Source organism: Octopus sinensis, linkage group LG28 (genome assembly GCF_006345805.1).
Source record: "Octopus sinensis linkage group LG28, ASM634580v1, whole genome shotgun sequence".
In the NCBI taxonomy this organism is placed as follows: domain Eukaryota; kingdom Metazoa; phylum Mollusca; class Cephalopoda; order Octopoda; family Octopodidae; genus Octopus; species Octopus sinensis.
Window position 1 is genome coordinate 9,580,551 of NC_043024.1, and position 11,970 is coordinate 9,592,520.

The window sequence follows — 11,970 nt, forward strand, 5'->3', positions numbered from 1 at the left end:
AGTCTGAAATGGAGCCAAAAACTATAATTTGCCAGATCTGGTGTCACAAAAAAAATTTAATTAAAAAATAATGAAAGTACCCAGTCTTTCATAAAGCATCTGCTAAGAATAGATAAATATTGGTTTAGCTCAGCACCACCCATGCCCTACACTGCATAATCTCAATTCAGTAGAACCACGCAAAAGAAAAGCTTCTACACAACACCAAATAGCTGTCCAAGAATTTGGACCTGGAGATCTCCATTTCCAGCGACTTCGAGGGCCACCTCCCAGTGGTGTCGGGCGTCAATGAAGACCCCTCGACTACAACAAGACGACCAAAGTTGTTTTTTTTCCAAGGTCTGGGGTCTCCCGCCCCTAAGCCCTAGACCATCACCTAATCACCCTTTCCTTTCTTGTTGCTTAACAACAACAACAACACCAAATAGTAAACAGTGTGTATACAACATAACACACAGTACAGTTTCCATACAACAAACACACTACACAGACACGGGCCATTTGATCTGTAACACAATCCTTTAAATAAACACACCTGAATGAAGTACAATCATTTTTACACCTATATATACACCAACCCACCCCTCATATTCTACACCACCTGTATAACATACACTATAACATACGTCTCACACCACACTTAAAAGCATAGGGTTACTCTTTTACTTGTTTCAGTCATTTGACTATGGCCATGCTGGTGCACTGCCTCTAGTTGAGCAACTTGACCCCGGGACTTATTCTTTGTAAGCCCAGTACTTATTCTATCGGTCTGTTTTGCCGAACCGCTAAGTTACAGGGATGTAAACACACCAGCATCGGTTGTCAAGCAATGCTAAGGGGACAAACACAGACATATAAACATACACACACACACTCATATATACATATATATATATATATATATATATATACACATATATACGACGGGCTTCTTTCAGTTTCCGTCTACCAAATCGACTCCCAAGGCTTTGGTCGGCCCAAAGCTATAGTAGAAGACACTTGCCCAAGGTGCCACGCAGTGGGACTGAACCCGGAACCATGTGGTTGGTTAGCAAGCTACTTACCACACAGCCTCTCCTACACATGCATATTATATATTTATAGATGTATATATGTGTGTGTGTATATATATAACATATATATTGTTGTCCAATCTACAGCCAAATGGGGTAGACATGGGATATTCTACTTCATTTTTATATCTGGGTTGCAATATTCTTTATGTGAATTTGTGTGTTGACTCTCCCTAGACACAACAAAAAATGGAATACTCTAAAACAGAAAATTCCAGGCTTCTGTATTAACCTATTAGCATTTAAACTGGCCATATCTGACCCATATATTCTACCTGTTCTTCTGTCAAAACTGGCCAGATTTAGCCTCTTGCACATACCCTACAATGTCATTCTAAGAATAAACAATCACATCATTGAAATTTCAAAGATACAAGGTAATACAGGATTAATTCAGAACAATTTTATATGCCAGTGGCACATAAAAGCCCCTGTGCTAGTGGATTGTAAAAAGCACCCATTATGTTCTTGGAGTGGTTTGCACTAGGAAGGGCATCCAGCTGTAGAAACTGTGCCAAATCAGACTGGAACTTAGTGCTGCTTTCTGTTTTCTCAGTTCCAGCTAAACTGTCTAACCCATGCCAGCATGGGAAGCAGACACTGAATGATGATGATGAATAAATAAGCATTATTGTTGATAAAGGAATCTGAATGCTAAAGGATTAACCCTTTTGTTACCATAAAGAGCCAACATAAAGGGACATACAACAATTATAGACTTTGGGATCTGTTTTTCTTATTACCCATAAAGGGCCAACATAGAGGGACATTACATTGGGGACATACAACAATTATAGACTTTGGGATCTGTTTTTTTTTTACTACCCATAAAGGGCCAACATAGAGGGACATACAACAATTATAGACTTTGGGATCTGTTTTTTTTTACTACCCATAAGGGGCCAACATAGAGGGACATACAACAATTATAGACTTTGGGATCTGTTTTTTTTACTACCCATAAAGGGCCAACACAGGGGATCCTTGTGCCATGGAATTTATTTAAAAGAGTTTCCCTTCGAGTAAAAAGGTAGGGACACCCTGCCCTATATTGACAGGTATTTTCAGCCAACCCCTCCCTCCCAATTCCATTCTATCCCTCCCCCCTCTCTGATTACAAAATTGTTCCTGTAATCTAAATGTTTTTCAATAATGATGATGATAATAATAATAATAATTGATTTTTCTGCCACCTCTGCCCACACTTCTCTCCCCCACTACACCATACCATTGTGTCTTGTCTAGTTTCATCCATCGAACCCTCCCCCCTTCCCTTACCCCCCGTCTCCCTCTCCTCCCCCCTCTCTCTACCTCTTTACTACTTATTCTGCCGTTTTTATTGCTCAATTATATTGATGATGATGATGATTAGGATGATGCTGATGAGAATGATGTTGTTATTGATGATGCTGGTTCCCTTCTCCTCACCAATCCCTTCGCAATACATATTTCAATCAGAAAATGACAAACAAACATTTAAAAAAAAAAAAATTAAGAAAGAAACAAACAATAAATTCAGAAACAAAAATAAACAATCAATATGAAAAAAAAGAAGAAAAAAAAAACAGACAAAAAAAAATAGTAAATAAGATTTGTTTGAGATGCCTTGCAATGGGATTGAACCTTGGACCTTACGATTGCAAAATGAACCTGTTAACCATTCAACCATGGTGAGTCCACTGTGACCCTTTTTCATTACCATATTCCTGTTGAAATACACTTTGCAAAAATAATGAAGAATTTAGGAGAACAACTTTGTCGTTATTAAAATGATGTTTGGAATCATCGTTTAGCGTCCGCTTTCCATGCTATCATGGGTTGGACGGTTCAACGGGGGTCTGGGAAGCCAGAAGGCTGCACCAGGCCCAGTCTGATCTGGCAATGTTTCTACGGCTGGATGCCCTTCCTAATGCCAACCACTCCGTGAGTGTAGTGGGTGCTTTTACATGCCAAGGCACAGGTGCCAGGGGAGTCTGGCAAACGGCCACAATCGGATGGTGCTTTTTACAGGGGCCAGGCGAGGCTGGCAACGGAATGGAAATTAAAATGAAATTCAGGTGGATGGTTTTAATATCGATGAGTTTGAAATAGGAATTTGTATCATAGAACCGGAAATGGTCTTTGGTGGGTTGGTATCAAAAGGATTAGGAGAGATATGTTGGAAGGATCTGGAAATTCAGTCGTGTATCTAGGATATTTCTTAGAAAATTACTATTTTTAAATCTCACAACGAGAGATATTCAGCAACCGTACTTTGGAATAAAGATTGTTTGCCAATATACCATGGCAGTCCTGGTTTAGGAGGAATATTGCTGTAATTTAGCCCCAGGAGACATCGTGTCCAGCTGGCTATACGATACGATCTGTGTCCTTATATTTTTGAACAAGGGAATCTGGCACCCCCACTCAGCTCAAAACAATATCTGTGTATCGTGATTCCTGGGTTATTTCCCTTCATCAGCACAGAATAACTGCTCGGCTAGAGGTGGTGCTGCCAAATTCCCTGTTCGAAATATATAGTTTTCAAAGTGACAACTAGTCACTGATTTATAAATTAGAAAATTACTATTTTTAAATCTCAAGAGAGATATTCAGCAACCGTACTTTGGAGTAAAGATTGTTTGCCAACATAACATGACAGTCCTGGTTTAGGACGAATATTGCTATAATTTAGCACCAGGAGACATCATATCCAGTTGGTTATACCACACGATCTGTGTCAAAAATATAAGGACACAGATCGTGCTGTATAGCCAGCTGGAGACGGTATTAGTATCATAGAATTGGAAGTGGTCTTATTATTATTATTATTATTATTATTCAGGTCACTGCCTGGAATCGAACTTGGAATCTTGGGGTCAGTAGTCCACACCCTTAACCACTACACCATATGGCGCAGGATATTCCTGTTCAAATACACCATCATTGTTTCAAATCCTGGTATAATATCAATTTTTTGAAACCCTTGGTTCTAGAGTCTTTCCTGATTTCTGAATCAGGGGTGGTTGCCTCTAAATTAAACAAATACTAAATTTACTTAAATAATTAATTGAAACTCAAGTATCTGTTCGTTAGTGCAAACTAATGTGGATTACAAGAGGTTCGAGACCATTAGCTTCCAGAAAATCAGTATTCTAACAGAATTTTGAAATTAATGAAGAATTTATTAAAATAACGTTGTCATTATTAAGCTGGTATTTAGAAGGTATTAAGGCGGCGAGCTGGCAGAAACGTTAGCACGCCAGACGAAATGCTTAGTGGTATTTCGTCTGCCGTTATGTTCTGAATTCAAATTCCGCCGAGGTCGACTTTGCCTTTCATCCTTTCGGGGTCGATTAAATAAGTACCAGTTATGCACTGGAGTCGATGTAATCGACTTAATCCGTCTGTCTGTCCTTGTTTGTCTCCTCTGTGTTTAGCCCCTTGTGGGTAATAAAGAAATAGGTATTTCATATGCGGCTACATTCTGAGTTCAAATTCTGCCTAGGTCGACTTTGCCTTTCATCCTTTCGGGGTCGATAAATTAAGTACCAGTTACGCACTGGGGTCGATGTAATCGACTTAATCCGTTTGTCTGTCCTTGTTTGTCCCCTCTGTGGGTAGTAAAGAAATAGGTATTTAGAAGGTATATTAACACAAAATTTTGATGGAATAATTTTAGTTTAAAAAACTTTAAAACAAGAGGTTTGTATCATAGAAACTGGGGATGGACTCTGATTAGTTTGTGATAAGAGTTAAGGCCCACTTGATGGAAAGATCTAGAAGAAGTTAAATCATATGATTAGGATATTTCTGCTGAAATACACTACTATCGTTCCAGTTTTGAAAATAAACGGTTTAGCAAACTATCTTTGTAATTATTCAGCTGATGTTTAGAAGATATATTAAGACAAAATTTTGATGGAAAGAATTATAGATCAGTTTAAAACAGGAGGCTTATATCATAAATGTTAGAGCAGTTTCAGATGGATTGATATGAAAAGGGTTAAAGAGCATAGTTAAAGCGCTGTGGTTACCCCAAGCAGTCACCAATCTTGACCAACATCAGTGACCAGAGTTTCCACAGTGGAAAACATAAAAGCGTCTGTGGAAATTGCGAAAGGCACCCGTTACACTCTTGGCGTGGTTGGTGTTAGGAAGAGCATCCAGCCGTAGAAATCAAACCAAAATCAGATTGGACCCTGGTGCAGTTCTCCGGCTTACCAATTCCAACCAAACTGTCTGACCCATGCCAGCATGGAAAGCAAACGCTAAATGATGATGACCTGGCTACAAGATGCTGCTCACATCTTTATTTAGTGAACAGGAGGTCAGTGGATCAAATAGCTGTAAACTCATCTTTAAAGTCCATGGATATTTATCAACTACTAAATATTATACAAACACACCACTATGCTGATAAAATATATATATATACATATATAAATAAATAAATGAATGGAGTTGAACGAAGATGTTAACAAAATTCCTTTACTCTCGACATATGTTTTGAAGACAACATGGTTTTATTCCAAAGGAATAAATGGTGCAAGATGCAATCTTCTCATCAGATTATATATATATATACACACACACACACACATATATATATATACATATACACACACACCAATTTGCTGACATACATATACATATATGTATACACACACACACACAATATGCTGATATATATATATACACTAACACATGGGTGTTGGGTTGGTGTAATCGGTAGAGCATCAGATAACAACGTCTTGCAGTATTTAGTTCCGATCCTTTAGATTTTTGAGTTCAAATCCCATCAAGGTCAACTTTGCCTTTCAAATAAAGTACCAGTGATCTACTGGGGTCGATGCTATCGACTGCACTCCCCCCCACCTCCCTATATATTTATGGCCTTCTACCTATGCTACAAACAATTATAATATGTTGATATTATTATATATTTCACTTAAATGTCCTTTTTTTTTTTTTAATTTCAATTATTTTTTCCATGTTGTATAATTGATTCTGTGAATAAAAACCAAAACTCACTTCACTCACATCTGATATTCTCAACATTATTATTATTATTATTATCATTATTATTATTATAACTATTATCATTATTATTATTATTATTATTATTATTATTAAAATCAAAACAAATCAAAATAGATGAACATCAATGGAATTTGTATCTCTGTGGTACCAGTGCCGGTGGCACACAAGAAAACCATCCGAACGTGGCCGTAGCCAGTACCGCATTGACTGGCCTCCGTGCTGTGGGCACGTAACAAACACCATTCGATCGTGGCCGTTCGCCAGCCTCATCTGGCACCTGTGTCGGTGGCACATACAAACACCATCCGAGCGTGGCCGTCTGCCAGCCTTGTCTGGCACCTGTGTCGGTGGCACATAAAAAACACCATCCAAGCGTGGTCGTTCGCCAGCCTCGTCTGGCACCTGTGTCGGTGGCACATAAAATCACCCACTACACTCTCGGAGTGGTTGGCGTTAGGAAGGGCATCCAGCTGTAGAAACACTGCCAGATCTGACTGGCCTGGTGCAGCCTTCGGGCTTCCCAGACCCCAGTTGAACCGTCCAACCCATGCTAGCATGGAAAGCGGACGTTAAATGATGATGATGATGATGATGATTATTATTATTATTATTATTATTTAAGAAGGAGGCAAGCTGGCAGAAATGTTAGCACGCCGGACAAGATGCTTAGCCGTATTTCATCTGCCGTTACGTTCCGAGTTCAATTTCCGCCGAGGTCGACTTTGCCTTTCATCCTTCCGGGGTCGATAAATTAAGTACCAGTTACGCACTGGGGTTGATGTAATCGACTTAATCCGTTTGTCTGTCCTTGTTTGTCCCCTCTGTGTGTAGCCCCTTGTGGGCAGTAAAGAAATAATTATTATTATTATTATCATTATCATTATTCTTATTATTATTACTATTATTATTATTATTATTATTATTATTTAATAAGGAGGCGAGCTGGCAGAATCGTTAGCACACTGGGCAAAATGCTTTGTGGTATTTCGTCTGCCACTACATTCCGAGTTCAAATTGCGCTGAGGTCGACTTTGCCTTTCATCCTTCCGGGGTCGATAAATTAAGTACCAGTTACGCACTGGGGTTGATGTAATCGACTTAATCCATTTGTCTGTCCTTGTTTGTCCTCTCTGTGTTTAGCCCCTTGTGGGTTATAAAAAAATAGGTATTTTGTCTGCCGCTACATTCTGAATTCAAATACTGCTAAGGTCGACTTTGCCTTTCATCCTTTCGGGGTCAATTAAATAAGTACCAGTTACACACTGGGATCGATATAATCGACTTAATCCGTTTGTTTGTCCCCTCTGTGTTTAGCCCCTTGTGGGCAGTAAAGAAATAAGTATTTCATCTGCCGCTACATTCCGAATTCAAATTTCGCTGAGGTCGACTTTGCCTTTCATCCTTCCGGGGTCGATAAATTAAGTACCAGTTACACACTGGGGTCGATGTAATCGACTTAATCTGTGTGTCTGTCCTTGTTTGTCCTCTCTGTGTTTAGCCCCTTGTGGGTAGTAAGGAAATAGGTATTTCGTCTGCAGTTACGTTCTGAGTTCAAATTGCACTGAGGTCGACTTTGCCTTTCATCTTTTTGGCGGGGGCCGATGAAATAAGTACCAGTTATGTACTGGGGTCAACGTGATTGACTAGCCCCCTTCCCCCCAAAATTTTCAAGGCCTTAATCCTCTTCTTTCAGTTTTTTTTCCATTTTTACCCAAGTGTCTTCTCGACACCTTGGGCAAAGAAACTCACCGTATACATTGGTGGGCCATTGAAATAAACACACCAGATTTTTCATTTACAAACTCATGTGACTGAAAAAAAAAAGGGGGAAGAAAGACAGAAAGAAAAAGGAAAGAAGAATAAAAAAAACCCGAATGAAATCAAAGGAAAAGGAAAGAAAATTCAGCAACAATGCTCTTCTCAGTACGTGTGATGTACCAGTTAAGACAATCTTTTACCCTGCATGAGTTGTTGAGTATTGCTGCCTGGGAGATATCTTATGGGAGTAGAATAGTATTTTAACAGCTATTTCTAAATTTCAGTATGTGAAGCAAATTTTTGCTGAACCCTAATTATAATTATGCTCATAATTATAGAATTTTTGTATATATATATGCCGGAGTAAACACATAAATGTGAAACAAGGTGGAAAAAAGAATACTCAAATACCAGGGGTAGAGTAATATGCTTTATTTAATAGCAGCACTGAGTTTCACGATCCCGTTCATCGGACAGTTTTTGTTAAAATAAAGTATATATATATTTTGTATATAAAGTATATATATAAAATAAAGTATATATATATTTTGTTTAAATAAAGTATATATATATATATATATATATATATATCATCATCATCATCATCATCATTAACGTCTGCTTTCCATGCTAGCATGGGTTGGACGATTTGACTGAGGTCTGGCGAACCAGACTCCAATCTGATCTGGCAGTGTTTCTACAGTTGGATGCCCTTCCTAATGCCAACCACTCCAAGAGTGTAGTGGGTGCTTTTACGTGCCACCGGCATGAGGGCCAGTTTGGTGGTACTGGCAACAGCCACGTCCAAATGGTGCTTTTTACGTGCCACCTGCACAGGAGCCAGTCCAGCGGCACTAGCGACAACCTCGCTCAAATGTTTCAAGTGCCACCAACACAAGTACTAGTAAGGGGACGTGGTAACGATCACGCTCGAATGGTGTGCTTAACGTGCCATCGGCATGAAGGCCAGCTTCATGCTGATATATATATATAGGTGCAGGAGTGGCTGTGTGGTAAGTAGCTTGCTAACCAACCACATGGTTCCGGGTTCAGTCCCACTGCGTGGCATCTTGGGCAAGTGTCTTCTGCTATAGCCGACCAATGCCTTGTGAGTGGATTTGGTAGATGGAAACTGAAAGAAGCCTGTCATATATTTGTATATATGTATGTGTGTGTGTGGGGGTTTGTGTGTCTGTGTTTGTCCCCCTAGCATTGCTTGACAACCGATGCTGGTGTGTTTACATCCCTGTCACTTAGCAGTTCGGCAAAAGAGACCGCTAGGATAAGTACTGGGCTTACAAAGAATAAGTCCCGGGGTCGATTTTGCTTGACTAAAGGCAGTGCTCCAGCATGGCCGCAGTCAAATGACTGAAACAAGTAAAAGAGTAAAAGAGAGAGTAAAGAGTATATATATATATATGTTGTGGATTAAGATGAACAATTATTCATATTCCTGAAAGTCTTTTGGATGTGTAAATTCTTACCACAGAACTTTTCCGTGTAAATGCCAGAAGAACAAAGCACCAGTCTGAGATCCCAGAAAACAAATCAACTCTCTTTTACTCTTTTACTTCTTTCAGTCATTTGACTGCGGCCATGCTGGAGCACCGCCTTTAATCGAGCAACTCAACCCCGGGACTTATTCTTTTGTAAGCCCAGTACTTATTCTATCGGTCTCTTTTACCAAACCCGCTAAGTGACAGGGACATAAACACACCAGCATCGGTTGTCAAGCAATGCTAGAGGGACAAACACAGACACACAAACACACATACACACACACATACATATATATATATACATATATATGACGGACTTCTTTCAGTTTCCGTCTACCAAATCCACTCACAAGGCATTGGTCGGCCCGGGGCTATAGTAGATGACACTTGCCCAAGGTGCCACGCAGTGGGACTGAACCCGGAACCATGTGGTTGGTAAACAAGCTAATGCCAACCAATATAAGCAGTTTACAGTTGTGATGGCCATCACTCTGCATGACAGAGAGTTGAGGACAAGAACTGCCATGCTGTGTCTGACCCCTTAATCACAATTAGGAGACATATAATAGTGGAATTGCTTCCAAAGGAGAGAAAGAAAGACCTTAACTTTTGTTTGCTCACAGCAGCCATATTCCTACCGCTCTATGTCACGCTGGTGAGACCCATATTAAAGTACGGGATTCAAGCCTCTTCTCCTTATCTCCTCAAAGACATACAGCATCTCGAAAGAGTCCAGAAGCTGGCTACCCGCATGGTTCTTGGTCTCAAGCATTTGTCTTATGAAGAAAGGCTGAAGACACTCGACCTTTATTCTCTAGAAAAACGACAACGCCGTGGTGATCTCATTCTTGCTCACAACATCATAAGTGGAAAGTGTAACCTCTCAAAAGAGCTGTTCTTCACTCCTGCTCCAGAGCGTCGGCTGCGGGGTCACTCCGAAAAGCTCTATCTGCCACGATTTCATCTCAATCGAAGGAGAGGGGCTTTCTATGTCTGGGTTGCGGATCCGTGGAATAAGCTGCCGGACGAGATAGCGAAGATGCCGACGACCGCTCGGTTCAAAGTCTCTCTTGACCAGAAATGGCCTGAACTCTTTGCATGAACACCCTCCCTGTACATAACTCCATGTCCCCCTACATGGCCTTGCTTTTTGCTTTTTGAGCCAAAAAATTAACTAACTTAACTTAACTTAACAAGGGACCAAGAGGGTTTAAAGAGAGCAGCCTAGAAGCATCACTCTAAGTCCACCAGAAATACTGAAATGATTTTGAATTTAGCTAAAGTCACACATGATGAAACCTTTAGGGATTGGTTGAAATTGCCGAAATGCAAGAAATTAAACAACAAATATCTTACAAACTACAGAATTTTCTCAAGAAAGCCAAGAGAAAAAGATGTTTTATAAACACATTCTACCAGTATAGGAAGTCAAGTTTACTGAAAATTGGATAAATGTCGCAAGAATGGCCAGTATGAAAGGAGCCATTCTGAGGATACACCTGTAATTAAAAAGGTAATATAAAAGGAGAAAGGGGCTCTCTACCCCACTTTTGACCGGTGCTGGTGTGTTTATGTCCCCGTAACTTAGCGGTTCGGCCAAAAGAGACCGATAGAATAAGTACTGGGCTTACAAAGAATAAGTCCCGGGGTCGATTTGCTCGACTAAAGGCGGTGCTCCAGCATGGCCGCAGTCAAATGACTGAAACAAGTAAAAGAGTAAAAGAGTATATATTTTAGATTCTAAAGTTTAAAATCTAAAATAAATAAATAATTATAGAATCTGAACATTTCCTTGAGGGAGGTTTAAGTGTCTAATTGCGTGGGTAACGTTACTCGATCGTAGTCTTTTTACTGGACCCTTCACAATTTGTCCTATTAAAACATTTGTAAACTTTCGGTATTTTCCGTAAAATTTAAAGAGAGAGAAGGGGAGAAAGGAAGAAAGAGAGAGAGAAAAGAGCGAGGTGTAAGAAAAAGAAATAAAGATATAGTGAGAGAGTGTGGGCAAGAGAGAGAGCTATGAATATAGTGAGAGGAGGAGGAAAAGATTATGTAATTATATAGAGAGAGATAGACAGGCAGTAAGAGATACAGAGGTAAAGAGAGAGGTAGAGAGATATGGAGATATAAAGAGGGTATGAGATAGAGATACAGAGACAGAAAGAGTGGGAGTGAGTAAGAGATAGAGAGATAGAAAGAAGATGTGAGAGAAATATCTACAGAGAAGGTAGAGGGTACATAGAGAGTAAAAGAGTGATGGAGAGAGGCACATAGACGGGATGTTAGAAAGACAGATACAGAAGAAGAGGGTGTGAGAGAGAGAAATACTAGGATAGTGAAAGAGGGTTAAAGAGAAAAAGATAAAGAGACAGGGAAAGGTGTAAGAGAGAGAGAGAGAGTGACACAAATTGTAAGAAAAGGAAGAGAGAAAGACAGACAAAGAGAGAGCGTATCTGTGTGTAAGAGAGAGACAGTAAGAAGTGTAGGAGGGAAAGTAGAACCGACAGTAAGGGGGAGATAAAGAGTGAGAGTGAGAGTGAGTAAGAGGATGACAAAGAGAAAGAAATAGAATGAGAGAGGATGTAAGAGAGAGATGAGGCTGTGAATAAAAAGTGATA